The sequence below is a fragment of the Protopterus annectens genome, chromosome 1.part0, assembly GCF_019279795.1.
Source record: "Protopterus annectens isolate FY-2018-M chromosome 1.part0, PAN1.0, whole genome shotgun sequence".
NCBI lineage: Eukaryota > Metazoa > Chordata > Ceratodontiformes > Protopteridae > Protopterus > Protopterus annectens.
In genome coordinates, this window is record NC_056725.1 from 322181839 (window position 1) to 322202081 (window position 20243).

At 39.7% G+C, this 20243-nt stretch overlaps 1 protein-coding gene across 2 annotated transcripts in view; it reads right to left on the minus strand.

The window, feature by feature from the left end:
- Positions 1–20243, minus strand: part of LOC122792207 (leucine-rich repeat and fibronectin type III domain-containing protein 1-like protein) — a 2814387-nt gene that overhangs the window by 1656825 nt on the left and 1137319 nt on the right. The window lies entirely within an intron of this gene.

The window sequence follows — 20243 nt, forward strand, 5'->3', positions numbered from 1 at the left end:
CACACACACACACACACACACACACACACACACACACACACACACACACACACACACACACACACACACACACACACACACACACAAACATAAATATATAGATATATAGATAGAGAGAGAGAGAGCGGGTGATTATTGCAGAAGGGAGGAGGTGTGGTATTTCAGGCAATGGTATGAGACACATGCATCTATACTCCAAGACTAGCAGATGTCCAGCAGGGCAGAAGTTATGCCAGCTTTCAGACCAAGAAATCATAGTACACCGACTACTTGGTTTAAGAAACTAAACCTTCAACATCAGATAAATAAGTCATGTAGGTGTGATAGATTTATATTCCAATGCATTCCTTAGCTTTGTAGCAAACTTCCACCACATGTCAAGCAGAGTTGCACACTTGCCACTTTCAGCGTAAACCTAGACAATTGGATGGACAGCCCCAAATTCTCTCCCAGTCTATTGTGTCTTGCCCTGCCTCAAGCCATAAGGAAATTCTGAATGGAGTTTCTTTTAGATAGGTCTGAAATGGTCTGCAGAATGATTGTCTAGTACTTAACTATAATTTATGAACCTATAGATAGAGACCAGGAGGATATATAGCTACATCAGACTGTTAGATATGCACACCCCACAATTCGCCTTACAGTCTGTGAGGTAGCTTTGTCCCACTAGAAACCAAATGTTTGCCTATGTCTCAATATGCCAGTATTTGGGACATTCCAGAGGCACATGGGAGATAATCCAGAGAAACCAAAACAGCCACATGTTGAATAATAGAAGAGTTCATGGCAGTTATGTGCACATAAACATATCCGGTTCCCAAGAAAACTATAAGAGTGTTAAACTGTCACGGTGCACTTCTCTGCCACGGCCAGTCACTATTCTCTCTTCTGTGTTATGGTTTGCACCCACATGCCAATACAACCACTTTCTGGTGAAGTAGATGAATGCTTCAATAACAAGAAGTAGCAAACCTCTCTCAACTGTCACATAGTTTGCTTAGCAGACTGGTGCATGATAGCCTTAATACCAACATGCCTTGGCAGAGTGCAAAATAGCTCCACATGAAATTGTGTAAAGTGGAAACCTATTAGGCAGTTTTACATAAATGTGAACATTTATATGAGAATCCATAGCACTAAAATCGGTAATCTAGCAATGCATAAATAAAACTTGTGCTTTAAGAAAGAGTGACAGCAGTTATTCCCAAGATCTATGGTTGATAATTAGGAATCCATCCAACACCTGCACAGAATATGTACAATGCAGCACACAGAGTAAAGTGGAACGTCAGCAATAGAGTACTTGGCATGATGAAAGCTGATTCAGGTGCCTGGACATCTCTGCAGGTAATCTCCAATATGCACTAGAAAAAACTGCAGAGATGGTCACCATGAGTACTGCATTGCAGAATATTTCAACAGCAAACCATAGTGGATTGGCAGCACATGCTGATGTTGAGCAATATCAAGAACCCCTGGTAACTGCACATGAGTAACAGCCATCACCAATATATCAGGAAGATAAAGATGAGGTACCATCATCGGGAAATGCAGGCTCTGCCTGTAAGACAAAACAAAGGCAACTAGGCAAATTTATGTTCCCAATTATAAGCCATGACAAGTCATAGTAACTATGAATAAGAGTAAAATACGATGGCTGCCAAGGTTTGGATATTTTCTTCACTCCATCTAAAAGGCCCACTTATATGTGTAACCAGTGCACAATGCTATTATACATGCATTCATTCCATCTAGCTTCATGCACATATAGGGTGCACAACAGATAACTATGCAGGTTTAAATACCTGGCATATGGAAAGCTATGGAGAAATGTAGCTATAAAAAAATATGTGTCGACTTACACACATATGCCCACCATCCCCCCCCCCCCACACACACACACAGACACACACAAATACAACATTGCCGGCATAAATTTCAACACACAACCAGAGGTATGCTGACTGTGTGTGCCCTGCTGTGTAGTGTTCCTGACTGCCAAGAGGGTTATGTCTCTATTTACACATGATAGCTACTATGAAGGCAGCCACAAAGGTATGGCAAAAAGGATAAAGATGGATATACAGATGTGCAGGGAGATATATATTTGTAAGATGGGAGATATAGTGTAATGTTAGAACATCACAGGTAACTGATGACAAGTGGTTGTAAGCAATGAGGAAAGAAACACATACTGCAGAGGTAAAGCTATCAATGGGTGCAGCATGTACATAACACCAACACTGACTATGACATGACATTACGAAAGCCCACAAAGGGATAGCAGAGCTACACACAGACACACACGTATACCATCTGTATAGTACAATGCAGATTGGACATGTGCTCACCCTTCAGCACTGCCACAGTTGGCTGCATCAGAATGCATGGAATGACTACATTACACAAACACAATCTGCAATACCAACCTGTGCAGCAACAGTGTGGACACTGTGGGCAATATAGTCAAGCGGTGTTGTGCATGTGGAAGAAGCTGCACATCCAACAGCAGCCATATCATAGCAGAACAGAAACAAAATGACCACAGCTGAGGAACGAAAATAGAACTCCAGATTTAATGAAACAAGGTAAAAAGTAAGCGCTTTCGTGATCTCGGACTGATCGCTTCTTCAGACTCACAATAAGGTAAAAAGTAAGCGCTTTCGTGATCTCACACTGATCGCTTCTTCAGACTTATCATGTCACTATTAGTTAGCATACAGCATAACTGTGTGCAACCACACACTGACATGTAGATGGAGGATTTAGGATAGTGCTGCCATCTGTAGACAAATGACTCACATATGATAATAAATGATGCTACCAGGGCATGCAAATAAGTGATGAAATAACAGCATAACATACTGGGTCCTAATTCTATCTTACAATGCTACCAAACTTGAATGAATAATGTAGGAATGCATAGACTACATTGTATTCATATGTCTTGGCAAAGTAGCAGTAGTGTAGTGTAGTATAGTATAGTATAGTATAGTATAGTATAGTATAGTACAGTATAGTATAGTATAGTAAAGTGCAATAAAGTACAGTATAGTACAACCATGTATATGTCAGTACCCACAATATGAAAAAAAACAACATAACTGTACATCACACGTGTGTATACTTTTGGACACAACCACTAAAGTATGCATTGTGGAACATAAAAAAAAGAGATAAAAGGAGAGTAGACAAGCCTATGTCATATATGCGTTGAATATATGTATGACAAGGCTGTGTTATGCAGAATAATATCGCTAGGATCAGATGCAGACATAGTTGGAACAGCATTATCCTGATGTACTACCATTCTCAGTGGCAACACCTATATGTGGCCCATTCTAGTTACCACAGAATAGCCAATGGAACAAAATGTTGAAGTGTATGGCAATGCAATCACTGGCACAAGCGGCTACATGAATCTGCTGTAGCTTCATAGGTATGAATGTCACAGAGTGGATACAAATGCCCAGGGAGTCCATACACACTAGACCACATCTCGCTACATAACATTGAGGATCTGTTAAAGGTAAATATTCCATCCCACTATTATTTCTGCATATCTTAAAGTATGACTTGCATATGTGTGAATTATGTAACTGCTGTAATACACCTTACATGAAATAGGACTATATCATACCTCTCAGAAGTAGCACTTTTGGTGATACAGCCTGATTTTAAGCACTGATTAACGAGATGTCACAAAATACTGACTTTTCCCCTTTAAGCACAATTCCTGTCAAGTTTAAACTGCAGTGTTCACTCTCTCTCTCTCTCTTTCTCTCTCTCTCTCTCTTTGCTTTCTTTTATATTGCATCTTCAGTCAGCAATCAGGACAGCAGAAACAGAAGGCAGATGTAGCGAATTAAAACATATGAGAAAACAATGTGCAACATTAAGTGATCGTGATGACCCTACATTAAGTGATCATGATGACCCTACATTAAGTGATCATGATGACCCTGGGTATACAAGACAAGTTGGACTCAGTTTGTGGTTTAAACTGGCATGAGTGTTAACAAAATTGAGAGAGAGAGAAAAGGCAGCAAGCCAGCTAGGTTTACTGCACATTGAGAACAGTTATGGTATACTCTGCTGCTGCTAATCAAGCAAATTAATTATATTTAAACTTTATGTCTGGTAATTAAATCATTTTTCTTTTTAACAATCAGTGGTTTTATGCTGATTTTGCAACTTGTGGACATTATTATTATCATTGTGCATTGGAGAGCTCATTTCAGTTCGATTGAACTGTTTACATCACCAAGGATTGTTTTTAGATCAGGAGCTGTTATTTCCAGTTTGTTTGTGTTTTTTAGTTCAGCTGTCTTCATTGTTTGGTGCCTTCAGATAGTTTACAGGATGACCAGGGCAGGGGTTGTTTGGAACTTGACAGCCATTAAAAGCACACACATGGTTAGTACAGGGTTTTGGTAATGGATGAATGTGCAGGCATGTGTATGTACGAGTCTTTGTGCCAGGTGTAAATCAGAGTTGAGTACAAATGTTGCCTTGACAAGTTTACCTCTGTGCCTTCTAGATGCTTTTTGATTTATCTTTCTTTTCCTTGGTTTAGAAGTAGGATAACATGAAGTTTTTAAGCAAATGGAAGTGTTTATTTGGATACAAGAGTACATTTTCAGTGAATGTAGTGTATTGTTAAATGTTTTTTAACCCTAGTCTGTTTGATATCTCTTAAAGTATAATTGTGGTGAACATTTGAGAATTTCTTCCACTAATTAAAAAAAAAAAAAGCATGCAGTACATATATCAATTGTTCTAAATTTTCCAAAGGTGTGATTATGCATGTGTGTTATAGGAAGAAAGATCTGGCAACCTATTTACATTTCCCCCTTTGTCTTGGAAACGCTCCGAATAGCAGAAGCTGTCCACAGAATCAGTTCAGAAGTTTGCTGCAACTCATAAGAGACATTGAGAGAGAAAAAATGATAGCACTACTTAATTAATGTCTCACAAAAATTATCCTGCTACAGAAACGTTTACAGTATAGTTCATAAATGCTACACCAATTGATCGGTAAAGTGTGACTTACTTCATAAGGAAGTGGATATACAAGACAAGTCAAAATCAGTCTGTTGCTTAGACTGGCCTGAGAGTGAACATAATTGAGATAGAGAGAAAAAGTAGTAAGCCAGATAGGTTTACTGCACATTGAGAACAGTTAGATTAGCCTGCTGGTGCTAATGAAACAGAATAATTGCATTAAAACTTTCTCCTAATGCTCAGTAAATGCTGTCATATATAATAATACTCCATAACAATCATTATAAGCCCTCATATGCTTAGTACAGAGAATGTGCAAGCATGTGTATGCAGTCACAGCCTTGTATTCTTTGTAGGTTAAACAAACAGTTGTTAGGTTGTTAGGCTGTTATCTCATCAACAGCTATGTGTTGTGGAATGTCACACATCCAGCAGACTAAACACATATCCTTGCATTCCGGAGCATTTTCTAAAAAATCAGCTTAAAAAGTATAACATAAACAAATGTAAATAGTTTATGAGCAATAAAAACTATTAAAATAGTACAGATAGCAATGTTATCAATTAGAAGTATTATTCACACTGATAATAGTCAGTCCATTCATTGTATTTCGATAAATTACAATACACGCAAACCAATATTTATATTTTTTGCTAAACTTTCACAAACAATATATCATGTTGGTTAAAATATCATGGTCACTATTCAACCTAGACATATATTGTTAGACAACAAGAAATTCCTCTCTGCATGATTGTTTATTGTGATATTTACAGAAACATAAACACATATGCTTTACTCTATATTATACCATGACCCCCCCCCCCAAAACGTGCACGCTGATTGGCCAGCGTGCCCGTTGTAAATCGAGTTATACTAATGGAAAAAGGTCCAGTCGCCCGGACTTTTTTCCATTAGTATAACTCGTTTTTTAGAACACTGTCTCGCTATGTTAAATGGGTTTAATATAGAGAGACAGCTTTAAAATAAGCAACGGAGATCTCCGTTGCTTATTTTAAAGCTGTCTCACTATGTTAAACCCATTTAACATAGCGAGACAGTGTTAAAAGCAACGGAGAAAGCAAGATCTCCGTTGCTTTTTAGTGTTCGCTATGTTAAATGAGTTTAACATAGCGAGACAGTTTTAAAATAAGCAACGGACATCTCCGTTGCTTATTTTAAACTGTCTTGCTATGTTAAACTCATTTAACATAGCGAACACTAAAAAAGCAACAGAGATCTTGCTTTCTCCGTTGCTTTTGCTCAAGCTCTGATGTACTGCGCAGGCGTGCAGTACATCAGAACTGCCGCGGATGCCAGACATCTGCGGAAGGGCAGTAAACAGGCATTATACTATGCCATTATTTAAGAAAAGTAATAGTTTCTTTTCTTAAATAATGTCATGAGTAATAGCAATAACTCACTCCTGGGTGTGGGTAATGCTAAATTTACCCACGGTTGGCTTTGTTTGGTCCCTCGGGCTTCGCCCTCGGGACCAAACCACGCCAACCCTGGGTAAATTTAGCATTACCCACACCCAGGCGTGGGTTATTGCTATAATTAACAATGTAAATAACACTTGTTTTCTAATTACTATGTACATATCAACATATTTATTATTTTAATAAATCTCTAGGTTTTTGATTTGGAGATGCTTCTAATGATATATGATTTTTGTTGTTACATTTATAGTATGTGAAGACCTACAAATTGCTAGTTGGAGATACCAGAAATTTCTTAGGCAACAATTTTGTCATTTCAAGTATTAGCATTTTTTTGCAGTGTGACCTCTTGTCCTTGTAAGATGTTGCTCCAAACTTATCGCAGTTATAATACTGGCAAATTTCATTGAGATGATAATGAGCTTTCTTCATTTCTCCCTTCTTGTCCCACATTTTTCTGATATGTAATAGTTGGTGTTGATATATGCTTATTACTATTAAAAGAAGCAGATCTCATTCATAGGCTAGTGGCTGTCCCTTCAGGATACAACTGGAGTCATGTCTTTCTTGAGGGAAGGTGCTGATATCATTAGTTTAATAGCCTTTATAATCATAATTATTGGTGTTCTTCTATATAAAAGCTGTTTGCTTTCTTTTTTTCTTTCTGCAGAATTATTTTTCAAGCCTCATCCAAGTACTGATGCACTTTTAAGACTTCATTTTCTGCTCTTTACTTCTTGTGATAGAGTTTTAAAGTTCAGAAGCCACCTGTAGAAGATTATTGGTTTGAATCCAAATGACTCACGACCTAAAATGTTTTTTCTTCTAGTGTCATACACTGAAGTTTTCTCATGCTAAGGGAGAGTTTAATAAAACCCATACACGACCGTGTAAACATATAAGGCGCTACAGCCCATGTATTTTCTTGCCACAAGGTTTGCCTTTGTTGCTCATGTTATATATTTGCCAAATGAGCATAGAACCCCTTAAGTTTGTACGGTAGCATATTGAATCCTTGAATTCCATGATATTACATTATTTATTTATTTATTTATTTGTCTTTGTTGACCGAGAAACTCCGACTGGGGTAATACTCATTTTCAGCAGAGGAACAGGAAGAAAAGCTTCATTTCCGTACATTGCATTATACTAAGTTCCAGTTAAGCACAGAGTACTTACACTTCTATTTACACTCATACACAAACAGTAGTTACATTTATACACTTTAAGACTTTACAGAGGTGGATGTTACTAAAGAGAAACCCCATGTGCAACTTAATGGATTGTACAGGCAGCAGTTATGTATGAAAATATTTTTGTCATTTCAGTGAGAGGTTAAGTTTATTCTGTTTAAGGAGAGTATTTGGATAGTATTGTATGGTGAACACAAAGTCTCAACCTTGTGATGAGCATGTGCAGGACCAGGACTGGTTAAGATGTTGTTTAAGCAGTGGTTTAATACAACTGAGTTTGTTGGAGAGTTTTATTTGTGTGGGGATACTCTTCCAGAGTTTTGCAGTGTATTGGGAGTAAAGCAAATTTCCTGCAACATTATTTGACTTATTTGTACGTATTAAGAATTTGTTATTAGAGCGGAGGTCCTTTGCTGGACACTGGGGCAGTAATAAGTTTTGTAGTGCAGGGCATTTTTTTGGATGATGAATCAGTTTGTGTGCTGCAGTTAATTGTGAATATGTTTGGTAGTTGTATAGTTCAAGCCAGTTTAACCACTTTAAACTATGATGATGGTCGGTCCTATGAGGTAGATTGGTGACAAATTTAGCTATTTTGGTGTACCGGGAGGCAAGTTTCTTTCTTTGTGTATCATTTAAGTTTGTTAGGATAGAAGCAGTGTATAAGAGATTTGACAATAAGAGGGCAGTAGCTAGTTTTTCTTGCAATATCGATAAGGAATCCATTGTTCCTAGCTTCTGGTGTGTAGATGTAATAGTGTGCAGTGTATGCTGGTCATATTTGAGATTGTCATCTATTATAACTTCTAAGTTTACTTTAAGTTATAGTTTCAATGACAGTATTATTTGCTGACTTTATGGAAAAAGAACTGAAATTGATTTTGGCAACTTTTTGAGGTAAAAGCATTAAATTAGTTTTCTTGAGGTTGTGTAGGACATTTGTTTCTTTGAGACAGGTTTCTGCTTTATTAATGTTGAGTCATCTACATACTGAAGTAAACTAGTGTGGTGAGTGGAGGTGCAGAGGTCATTAATAAATATAGTAAATATGAGAGTACCCAGGATAGACCCCTGAGGAACACCTGTAGTAACTGATTGAAAGAATGAGTAGGTTTCCTGCCATTTAATGGCTTGTTGGCTTCCAGATAGGTAACTAAGGAACCACAAGGATTATTGTGAAAGTCATATTGAGGAAAGTCGAAGAAGCAGTTGCTGCTGTGAGACAGTATCAGATACTTTAACAAGTCTATGAACATGGTGAACACAAGCAGACCATCATTTCCACATCAAATTATTATACTGGTAAAATGTAGTAGAGCAGTAGTGGTGCTGTGCTCAGCCTAATCCATATTGTGTTTCTGAGAGCAGGTTATTTGAGGTTAGGTATTGCATTAGCTGCATATGGATGCATTTCTCTAATATTTTGTAGAGGGAGGACAGAATCACTATTGGTCTGTAGTTATTAAACTCTGTAGATGTGCCGCCTTTGTGCAGTGGTATGATGTAGGATTTTTTTCCACAGTGATGGGAAGTATCTTTCTGCTATGGACCTGTTAATTACTATAGACCCAGGGAAGGCTATGCCTTCTGCGGCTATTTTTCGTTAGTCACATGGTAGTTGGTCTACAGCTTTGGAAGTAGTTTTTAGTTTAAGGAGCAACTTCATTATGAGTGAGGTAGGTACTGGCTAAAACTGAAGAGCTGTTGGTGGTTTTGATTTGTCTGGGGTAGAGAGAGGTGGGCAGATGTATTAGTGTCTAAGAGAGATAATACTGTTTGTATAAAGTAGGAATTAAACTATGTAGGGACAGAGTCCGTTGTATTCCCTGTTTTTGAAGAGGGAGTGTTGATCTTGCCATGGTGGAGTATTTTGTTTAGTGATGACCAACAAACTTTTAGGCTGTTTTATGTTTGTCTTGTAGGTTGGTATAATAGCTTTGCTTATTCTGCTTGACATGGAGTTTTGCAAGTTTTCTAAGATGTTTAAATTGCTGGAAGGCATTTTGAGTTCTATTTTTATACTGCTTTTTCCAGGCTTTGTACCTTTTTGTCATGATTTTTTTGTGTCTTTTGTCAGCCATGGTACGAGGTTGGACTTTACTTTATTATTACGCACCGGTGCTAAATTATTTAAGCTCTGTAAGAATATGTTGTTATAGTGTTCTACACTACCTAGTGCATTGTTCTAAGTACATTCCAGTTACATTGTTTTACTGTTTCATTGAAAATATATTTGCTGAAATTGGTTATATTTCATACTTGATTACAGATAATATGTATATCTAGGTTATGTTAGGTTCTAATAGCATATATTGGCATGTGGTGACTTATGCTATCTGAAATGTGCCTGATTTTGTCAGTTTGTCTAGTTTGTTTGCAAAAATCCAGTCTAATACTGAGTGTCTCCCTGAAGTTTTATTGATTCTAGCAGGTATGGTTATTTAGTGCCTGAAGTTGAACAAGTTTATGGATTCAGTGGGAGTAGTGGAATTTATGAGTTGCCAGTTTAGTTTAGTTTATATTTAAGTCTCCAGTATTATAGTTTCAGGGTTAATTTGTTAGGATATCCAATACAGGATGCTTTCAGGAATGTCAGTGTTATTCCCTGGTGGCAGATAAATCGCCATTAAACATATAGTTTTTCTATTGTTTGTTTTTAGGAGTGTTGTTAGAAAGTTAGCATTGTTAAATGTGAGTATTTTCTGTAGAAGTAAGGTGATGGTTAGGAAATTTTTATAGACGATTCCCTGCACTCTTATTTTGTCTGTCATGCCTCAATAAATTGTGCTGTGGGGATCTTATTATCCTTTATTTCTTTTTTTAAACAAGTTTCAGTTTCAGTAGCTATGACTACATCAGGGCATACTTCTTAGGTTCATGTTTAGTAAGGTTCGTTTGGGTTCTGTTCTTTGCTGAGATGTATTAGGTGACTGGTTTATTTTGGGGTTGGAAGTGATGGTTTTATGACCAGTGGGACCTGAGTTGGGGTGAATATTTCTGCTATTTTTTTTTAATTGATATTGAGTGAAGAGTGTGGCCAGTTATACCTTGGTTTTGGTTTGGTATTTAATAATACATTTGTAACTTTGTTTTGAGATATTTTAAGATCAATAAATCAGATATGGCCTGTTTGAAGACATAGGGTGTTATGGAGAAAGCCATATTGGGAAGATGTTGATATTCTTTGTGATGATTAATTCCTAAGTATACGAAGGAGGTGAATTCGATAATTGGTGATGAAGGCTAGTAGAGTGAGGAGAAATAGTAAAATAATCTGACTTAGAGGCATCTTATTTAACTTGGCTTTTATTTTTGTTGTAAATTACGATAAAAAAAAGCATTAGGAGAGTATTGGATTGGTTTTAGAAATGTAATTTGATAGTTATATGGGGTATGGATTGTAATAGTTTGAGAGAGAGTTTTGGGTGGTAAACACGAGTGGGTGTTATTACTGAGAACAATTCTATTGATTTTCATCTGAAGGGAGCTAATGGTATTGGTTTGAGGAATATGTGGGTTGTGCTATGCCAGTATAAATGGAAAGTAAGGGGGGGCGTGGGTGGGAAGTGGGTTGAAAACTTGGCAAAGAGACAGAGAGGTAAGTAAAATGAATGGTGCAGTTTAAAAGGCAAATGAGCTAGTAGTTGAGTGTCTTGATTTTGTTGCTGTAGGACTCAGTTTTACTAGAAGTGTTAATGCAGTATCACCATGACCTAACTAATGATGATAACAGTAAAACAAAAATGGCACTTGACTGTTTGAAAACTGTTTAATGTAATGAGGTTTCTATGGATTTTGAAATGCAAAGTCCAAAGGGCACCCTGACCCCGACAGATCAATGAAATAATAAGAAACAGTAAAAAAGTAAACCAAAATGCAGTATTGCAGCACTGGAAAATGTCTGGCTCAGAACTCAAAGTGTTTACACAGGAAGAGAAATAAATCTAAGTAAGGGGGACAGTGGACTTCTAAAAACAATGAACTCTGCACAGTTAAAAGAGAAATTAGCAATGGGACTGCTGTGGTCTATGAAAATGGAACGATTGTAGTGGACAAATTTCTTTGTTTTATACTGCCATAATATTTATAATTTACATAAAAATACAACCCATGGACTGGTGCTCAAACTGCAGACTTCATTGTTACATACATATCTATTTTGCTTGCATGGACACTTTTATAGCAAAATAAAAGTGCACTAAAGAGACAGTTGAGTGCACTGAGTCAGTTTTGACTGTGCACAAATAGTAGCTCAGAGCTGAAAGTGGTTTAATAACTGTCTTGGGCAAGGACAAATAAGAAAGTAAGGAGGGAGACCAAGGGTGACTTCCTCAAAGGCATGGAGTTCCATGAAAGAAAGACAGGTGGATTTAAATAATGGGAATAACAAGTATAGAAAAAGAGAAAAAATATAAAAGAAATAAATAGTTTGAGCAGGAGAAGTCTGAGTATATGTCAGTGTCTGTATGGAAGTAGAGAGTAAAAGATGACCAGCAGGATGTTAGTGGAGGAGGGTTTACAGACTATAAGACTATTGCTTACAAATTAGGACACTAAGGCACTGTCACGATGCAGTCTAAAATACATGCAGAAGACTGGATGTCTGTAACACTTAAAGCACAAGGGCATGGGTGGTATACAGTTCGTCCTAAATAAATGGTGGGTGGATTGAGTGGATTCAGACTACCTATTTGACAAGTTTGCTGTGTGTATGCTTTAGGGATGTTTCCAGTGAACTTCAAGACCAAGGGCAGAGGTAGTACATAGTTTGTCCTAAATAAATGGTGGGTGGATTGAGTGAACTCAGACTGCCTACTGGATGAGCCTGCTTTGTGCATGCTTTAGGGATGTTTCCAATGAACTCTCTAACTCCCTTGCCCCTGCTAGATAGACAGAGAGAGAAGGAAGGAATGAAAACATACATACATACATGTATATGAATACATGCAGGGGCTATGTGGATTTTGAAGGTCAAGATCTCTAGTTTATTGTTTAACATAAACAGAGAAGGAGATACCATGGAGATAGTGCATGTACAGACTTATCTTCCTTAGTCCATTACTGAAGATATTATATCCTGTAGTGGCTCTGTGAACTAGTTGATCCAGGGAGACTTTGTTTATTAACTCTTAGAACTTCAGGGCATGTTACATTAAAAGTATAGATGCACTAGTTTATTGAGGGGAAGCTGAAGTCTCTTTGTAGGAAGTTCATTTAGTAGATTTAAGAATCTTACATGACTATCTGTGAAGATATATGGTGGTTTGTAACAGGCTAGAAGCTGATAGTTTTAATGCTTAGGGTGATGTAATGTATGCTGCATTCTATTGGTAAGTCTCTGGGAATCTGCCTGTAGGTGACATGGACATTAACAAATATGCAGACCACAGTTGCCTTCAGGCCTGAAGACATGGTAGGTGCAAAACCCAAATATGGAGTGAGTACTTTCTTTATATTTAAAGCATGTCTCTGTAGTTTCACAGATATGAATACAAATATGGATGCATTCTAAATGCAGGACAGCCTCAAGATCAGTCAGTTTACTGCAAATACTTATGGCATTGATAAGAGATAAATTAATATTATTAAGTTTGAATTTGATATGTTCATTAAATTGGAATGTCTATTAGTACGACTCTGACTAAAAAAGCACTATGGGGTCAGCAAAGGGTTTAACAAGCATGCAATATCCTGGGAACAAGTGGTATAGAATATCTTTTGACAAGCAAGTTGCACTGTTGAGTATCTCATCCCATGTTGACACATATTGGATTCCCCTGAAATGACAGTGACTATTCAACCAGTTGTTGAAATTAATTATCTTTTCTTTGTACGTCAATACCATCCTTAGGGAAGGATTTCTTTCAGGACACATATCAAGGATTTCTCGCAAGACCCATATCTTGCTGTATATGTCACATGTACAGTGAGTAAAAATATGTCTCTCTGGATCTACTTCAGAAGCTCGAAGTTTCAAAACTTCAAATGGCCAAGACCATAAGATCGGAGTTCTGAAACTTTGAAAACCTAATAAAAATGTTTTTTTTTTTTTTTTTTTATGTTGCCTCCCTCGCCCACCACACCCCTTGCTAAGCAAATATACCAACTATCAGATCACACTACCTTGAGGAAAATGGTAAATATCCTGTTTTGTGCTGTACGGTGATCTCCATTCAAAATGAAGTTTAAAAAGTTTAATGTTATGGTCTCGGCTTTTTGTAGTTCAAAATTTTGAAACTTCGAGCTTCTGAAGGGATCTTCTCTCTGCATATCCCACAGGATTTTGTTCCCTAAGTCATTTTCTCCCACATAGTCCACTACCATGTCATTGTCATATTTATCAGATGAAAGGATCTTCACAGCCATTGCAATGTCCCAGATCCTAGCACATGACAGGCACCTTACCATTAGTTTATCTTTTTGCAGCCTAATGAGCAGAGAATCAATGTGACTGATTATAAAATCACCTATTACTAAAACATTGGTTACTAGTACAGTAGTTTGGAATCACATATCTGAAATTATTTGACTGTTAACTGTTCACTATAGATGTGCATGAAGAAGATGATTTGTTGCATTTACACTGAAACCTATTCTTCATTGATCTAGGAAACTTCATTAAAGATTTTTAAAGCCTGAGCATAAGACATTTTAAAGTGATTCTGTACATATTGTGATGGAACTGTGCACTGTCCACAGGCCATGTTTCCTTGATACAATAGCTATAGTCAGGTTATATTGTCTGTCCTGTATGTATATCAGGTTAGGGAATGGATCACATATACATGTAATGGTATTCCTGTTCTGTCGACAGTATCATTTTTGTGTGTTATATGTAGGTATTCTTCTGGGTGGGTGACAGTAGTGCTTAGACAGTGTGCTGAACTGAGTGCCTATAGACATGTCATCTGTATTCATGAATCCTATTGTCCTTTCCTCAGTAGTCCCAAATAGGTGCATCCCACTACCAAACTATAATGAAAAGGATGCATCACCTTCAGTGGATGCAACAGAAGAGGAGTGAGTACAACTGTTTGTTATCACAGCAATGTGTCCTTTAGACTTTCTGACCATTATCTATAAATACTACCGCTACATGCTTATACCAGTACTCAAAAAAAAAAAAACACAATATATGTTGCTGTATAAATAAATGCTGACAATGTGGCCTAGCCTATGTGTATCCATATAGAGTTGCATATATGCATGTACCACATGACTGCTGACATGCTATATCACATGACTACAGTGGGGCAGCATATAGTGCCCCACCATGTCACACTTCTCCCTCTCTGACTTTCAGTGGTCGACTGGTATATATATATTTGGTTCCCTAACAGATACATGTAATACTATGTGCAGACACAAGAGTGTCATGCAGGCTACTGTGGGACATGGTATTGTGACTTGTGTGTGAATGTTGTAGCTCTTAAAACAAGTACACTGATATGTGTGGGACACATGTAAGACTAGTATGGACAAAGTGCAGCTAACCACTGTACCTCTTAAACATACCCCTATCAATTTCTTCTACATAAAGGAACAAATTTTATAACATTAGCATAGTGAAAGAGGACTTATTCTGACATCTCACCTCATTAATCCAAACAGTAAAATCCGACCAAAGACCAGAGATGAAATCATCACAGGAGGATGAAATACATACAGTTTGATGCTTAGAGATGGTAATAGGCTCTCTAAGATTCTATGTTAATGAACCTCAAAGTTATGTCAAAGTTGCTTGATGTCTTGATAAGGTACAAAATCTGGTTGGATTTCTCAGATCTCACAGCTTCATCGCTATGTCAACCCTGGTTTTTCCAAGTATAGAGCTTGCCTGCATTACTAGGTCTGACATACAGGAGGAGCCACATGGCCATGAGCATGTTCAGTGCCAAAGTCTCACTTACAGGGCAGATTGAGGAATGCAGGCATGATGGCCAGCACAGCAATCATGCTTGTGTTCACCACTTCTAGGAAGATGAATGGATATGTGGGGCCACTAGCCCACCAGGTAATTACTTCTATGTTTAAACAAATACTTTACTTTATTTTTAATTTAGTTTATTTATTTACTGCAGCATGCATTACATTTTGTCTGTTTACTTCCCTTGATACAAATTATGTATCGTATCTGTTGTTTCTCAGTCATGGTTGCCACACTCTTTATTTCCTTGTTCAAGTTTTGGCTAAAGAGTTTCTGTACTAGCCCACACACTTGGTTATCAAACAAAATAAATACATACATGCTTACATATATGAATACATACAAAAATGAGTAAATACAGATGCTATTCAAGTTATTGCACTTTGATTTATTAAATAAGCTCTATTCTATGTTTCTTGTATTTTTTCTACCTGACTATTGAATGTTAAGTTGTCTATCTCACCTTCATTCTTGCTGGTTGGGTTCGGAGCCAATCCTCGGCTCTGACTCGGCCATCTTCAAAAGCTCGAGAGCTGCCTACTGGCTCGAGGCCCCCTATATCCCATGATGCCTGGCACTAGATACCCAGATCTCGTTTGCCGCTTCTGCTGCGAGGTTGCTTTTGCTGGCTCAGGTAATATTTTTCTATTTCTTGTTAATATAAATATAAAAATTTTATAGTGTAGTTAGTGTTTTCAATAGTTATTGTAGTTTTTATAGTTATAGTTACCTATCGGTATTTAGTCTCCTTCCTTGCAAACTCGTTTTATGTTAGAGAGTCCCCCCCCCTTTCCCTTTTTTTGTCTTCTTCAAGGTAGCCGTTTTTCGTTAGAGGTTAATCCTTGTTCTTTTATATAGCTAGTTTGTTTATCACAAAATTGTTGTAGTTCAATAGGTTTATTACCTTCTTGTATATAATAGGTTTGTGTGCTGTTAGGGTGTGGTAACTTGTGTTGAGTGTGTGTTTTTTTTACCAGTTACCTACTTCCCTTCTGTTGTTTTTTCTCTGTACTTAATATTTTCCTTTTTACTGGAATGTCTAAAGATACAAAAGTATCTGGATTCAAGAAGTGTGACTCATGTTGTCAGAAGATGTCACTGACAGACGGTCACACTTCTTGTGTCTAATGTTTGGGTGCCCTACACCTGCAAGTCTCCTGTTCGGTGTGTCACGCCTTTAGTCCAAGAGTTCTACAGGAGCGTAGGAACAAACTAATCCTTAGGGGTTTGCTCAAACCTGAAGGGTCACCGGCTAAGGCTCAGCCAGTTAAACCCTCCAAGCCAACGAAGCCATCAGCTCCCAGTTTGGAGCCGTCATCAGGTGTGGCATCTGCTTCAACTTCGGTTCCGGCTGGAACCAAAGTACCTGTCTCCCAGTCGGCCCCGATTCTGGTGTCGGAACCGTCAGAGAGCCGAAAACACTCTAGATCTCCATCCCTAGAGTCGATACACTTGGCTCTGGGGTCGCCTCTATTGCAGTCAGAGCGAAGTCACCGATCCCACTCTTCTCGGTCTTCTAGACTATCTGATCATGATTTGGAGAGACTGGTGAGCAGGCTTCTAAAATCGCAGGCCCTGGCTAAAATGTTATCCAGCCCCACTCATCAGGGTTTGGCTCAACCTGTCTCTGCAGTAGTTCCTCCTTCGACTAACCTCATGAGTTCGGAGCCGGAGCTTGTTGGGGTTTGGATCGTGGAACCGTCGGCGCCGATACCTACCCTTTCCGTTCCGTCGTCGGCTCCGATCGCTTCCACGGTGCTGTCCTTGGAGCGATCTGAGCACTGGGAATCCATAGTTGGCTCCGAGGGGGCAAGTGGCATTAGACCCTTGTCCGACCCCGTTCTCCCTCTCGGAGCTTCAGCGCAGGTGAGTTCGGCTCTTACATCGGCCTCGGAGCCATCTCTCGGTGCCATGGAGGATTCTGGTCTCTTCAGAACTGGAGCCTTCTCCGCTATCGGGAAGGGGCGCTTTTGAGGTCATGAGGAGTGTGCTGACCTCTGAGTCAGCCCCACGATCAGCCTCATTGGCTCCTCCTCCCATGGTGCCTGAGTCTGCCTCTGCCCCTCCTCCAGACCCCAAGCGTGGGGAACAAGCGCTCCAGGGCACCACATTGAGTGTATCTTCCTCTTCTGAGGCCTCCCCTGATCATTCAGAGGAGCCCCCTTGAAAAAGGAAATGCAAGAGGAAGCATGTTGACTCCCCTGAGTCTGTCACTTCAGATACCGACATAGAGGATTCGGAAGGGTCCCCGAGGTCTCCCTCTGAAGATGTCTCTTTCTCAGACATCCTTGAGATTCTTAGGCAGAGGGGGAACTGGACTACCCTTAACCCTTCCGAGGATGACTTGGTATTCCTGGACGCATTTGGTTCCTGTCCCTCCACCTTCTGTGTGTCTCCGCCTTTCGATCCAGTGATGTCGGTGGTGGCTTGGAAGGCATGGTCAGCCCCAGACACAGTGGAACCAACACCTCGAAGACCCACAAATTTTATTACTGCACCACAGGACAAGCAATTTCTGACTAAGGGTGTCCCCATTGATGCCATGGTGGTAGCAGCGGCCACAAAAAAGGATTTGGCTGAAACTTCTTTGTCTGTCCATTCCCCTAATAAGGAATCTAGGAAGATGGACAGATACGGGAAGCGGATGTTTTCATCAGCGACTTTTTCCATGAGATCGCTGAACTGCTTGTGCCATTTTACCCGCCTTCAAAGGGATCTCCTTAAAGTGCTAGGAGATACCCTTCAAGATCCATCAGCTGTGGGGGCCCAGGCTAAGGTTGCCTCCCAGCTGGCGACTCTTAATTCGGTAGTAAACTCCTCCATGCGTCTCATCTCTTATGCAGCTGATGGTGCGAGTAGGGCTGCAGGTACAGGCGTGGCCTTGAGGAGGCATGCTTAGATGCGGCTATGTAACTTCATGGAACCCTTCAGGGCATCTTTCACCAACACCCCCTTTGACGGTTCTGCTCTTTTTGGACTACAGGCGAAGGATACCCTTACCAGGTGTGAGCAGAAAGGCAAGACTCTTTCTGCTGTGTGAGTCCGTTTTTCCACTCCTTCTAGACCGTATCCCAAAGGTCAGAAGAGTGGGAAGATGTGGTTCCGGAAAACCCAGGGAGCCATGCCTGACACACGTGGTGAGTTTTCCTCCAATAGATGCTGCCCTCAGGGCAGAGGAGGTCCACAAAATCAGGGCAACAGAGAAGCTTTCTCTAACAAGCCCTTCCAGCATCCCTGAGGTACTGCCCGGCTGTCCACCTTCGGAGGCAGTTGGGGGAAGATTGTCGCTGTACCCAAAAGCCTGGCAAAGTATAACACAAGACAAATGGGTACTGTCTATCATATCCAGAGGCTACAAAATTCCCTTCTTTTGCACCCCTTACATTCCCAACAAATCCCTTCCAGATGTTCCACCCAATCTAAGGGATCAAGCAGTTCAAGAAATATCAAAACTGCTAAAAAAAAGAGCCATCCAGCCAGTCTCCGCAGACCAGCAAGGATCTGGAATTTACTCAAGGTTCTTTTTGGTACCAAAACAGACAGGGGAATGGAGACCCATTCTGGATCTCAGCAGACTGAACAGGTCTGTTCAAAGAATGAAGTTCCGGATGGTCACGCTACAGTCCATTTTACCGTTTCTGGGTCACGACAATTGGATGTACTCCATAGATCTTCAGGATGCATACTACCATATCAAAATGGACAGACGATCCAGAAGATTCCTCCTCTTCTGGCTGGGAGCCAGTCATTATCAGTTCAGAGCTCTGCCTTTTGGTCTCACCACAGCCCCAGGGTGTTCACCAAATGTTTGGCAGTAGTTACCGCTAACCTGAGACGGCAAGGATTCCAGGTGTTTCCGTATCTAGACGACTAGCTCCTTACTGCTACCACCAGACATCACCTGCTGCAAGCCAGAGACTACACCATCCAAACTTGTTCCAAACTAGGCATCACAATAAATTTCAAAAAGTCTGCTTTGTCGCCTTGTCAATCTATTACTTTTATAGGTGCAAACCTAAATACAAAGGACATGTCAGCGAAGCTTCCATTAGACAGAATCCTAGACATTTGCCGACATGTGCATGTCCTATTAGGATGCAAGAAAATTCAGGCCAGATTCGTACTAAAAACTTTGTGTCTCATGGCAGCAGCTATCATACTAGTCCCCCTTGCTCGTTTTCATATGAGGATTCTTCAGTGGATGCTGTTCACCGAATGGTCTTTCCAGCAACTTCCAATGTCTCACATGATAATGATCACGCAGACATGCAAAAAACAACTTGCTAGGTGGATGGTTTCCCCATTAGTACCCCAGGGCAGACCATTCGCTCTTCCTCCCCCAGTGGCTACGGTGACCACGGATGCCTCCCTGATTGGGTGGGGGGGCATTTTCAGGGCAGCACAGTCCAAGGCACCTGGCAGCCTCACGAATACCATCTGCATATCAATGTCTTGGAGATGAGGGTCGTGCTTTTAGTGTTGCAAGCCCTTCAGGACTCTCTTCCTACCGGGACCATTGAAATTCAAACGGACAATATGTCAGTAGTGTGGTATATCAACAAGCAGGGTGGAACTAAGTCCTATCCACTATGTCAAGAAGCACTCAGACTCTGGCAGTGGGTGATCTCTTCCCAATGGTTTCTGATAGCAGCACACATCCCTGGGAGGTCCAACAT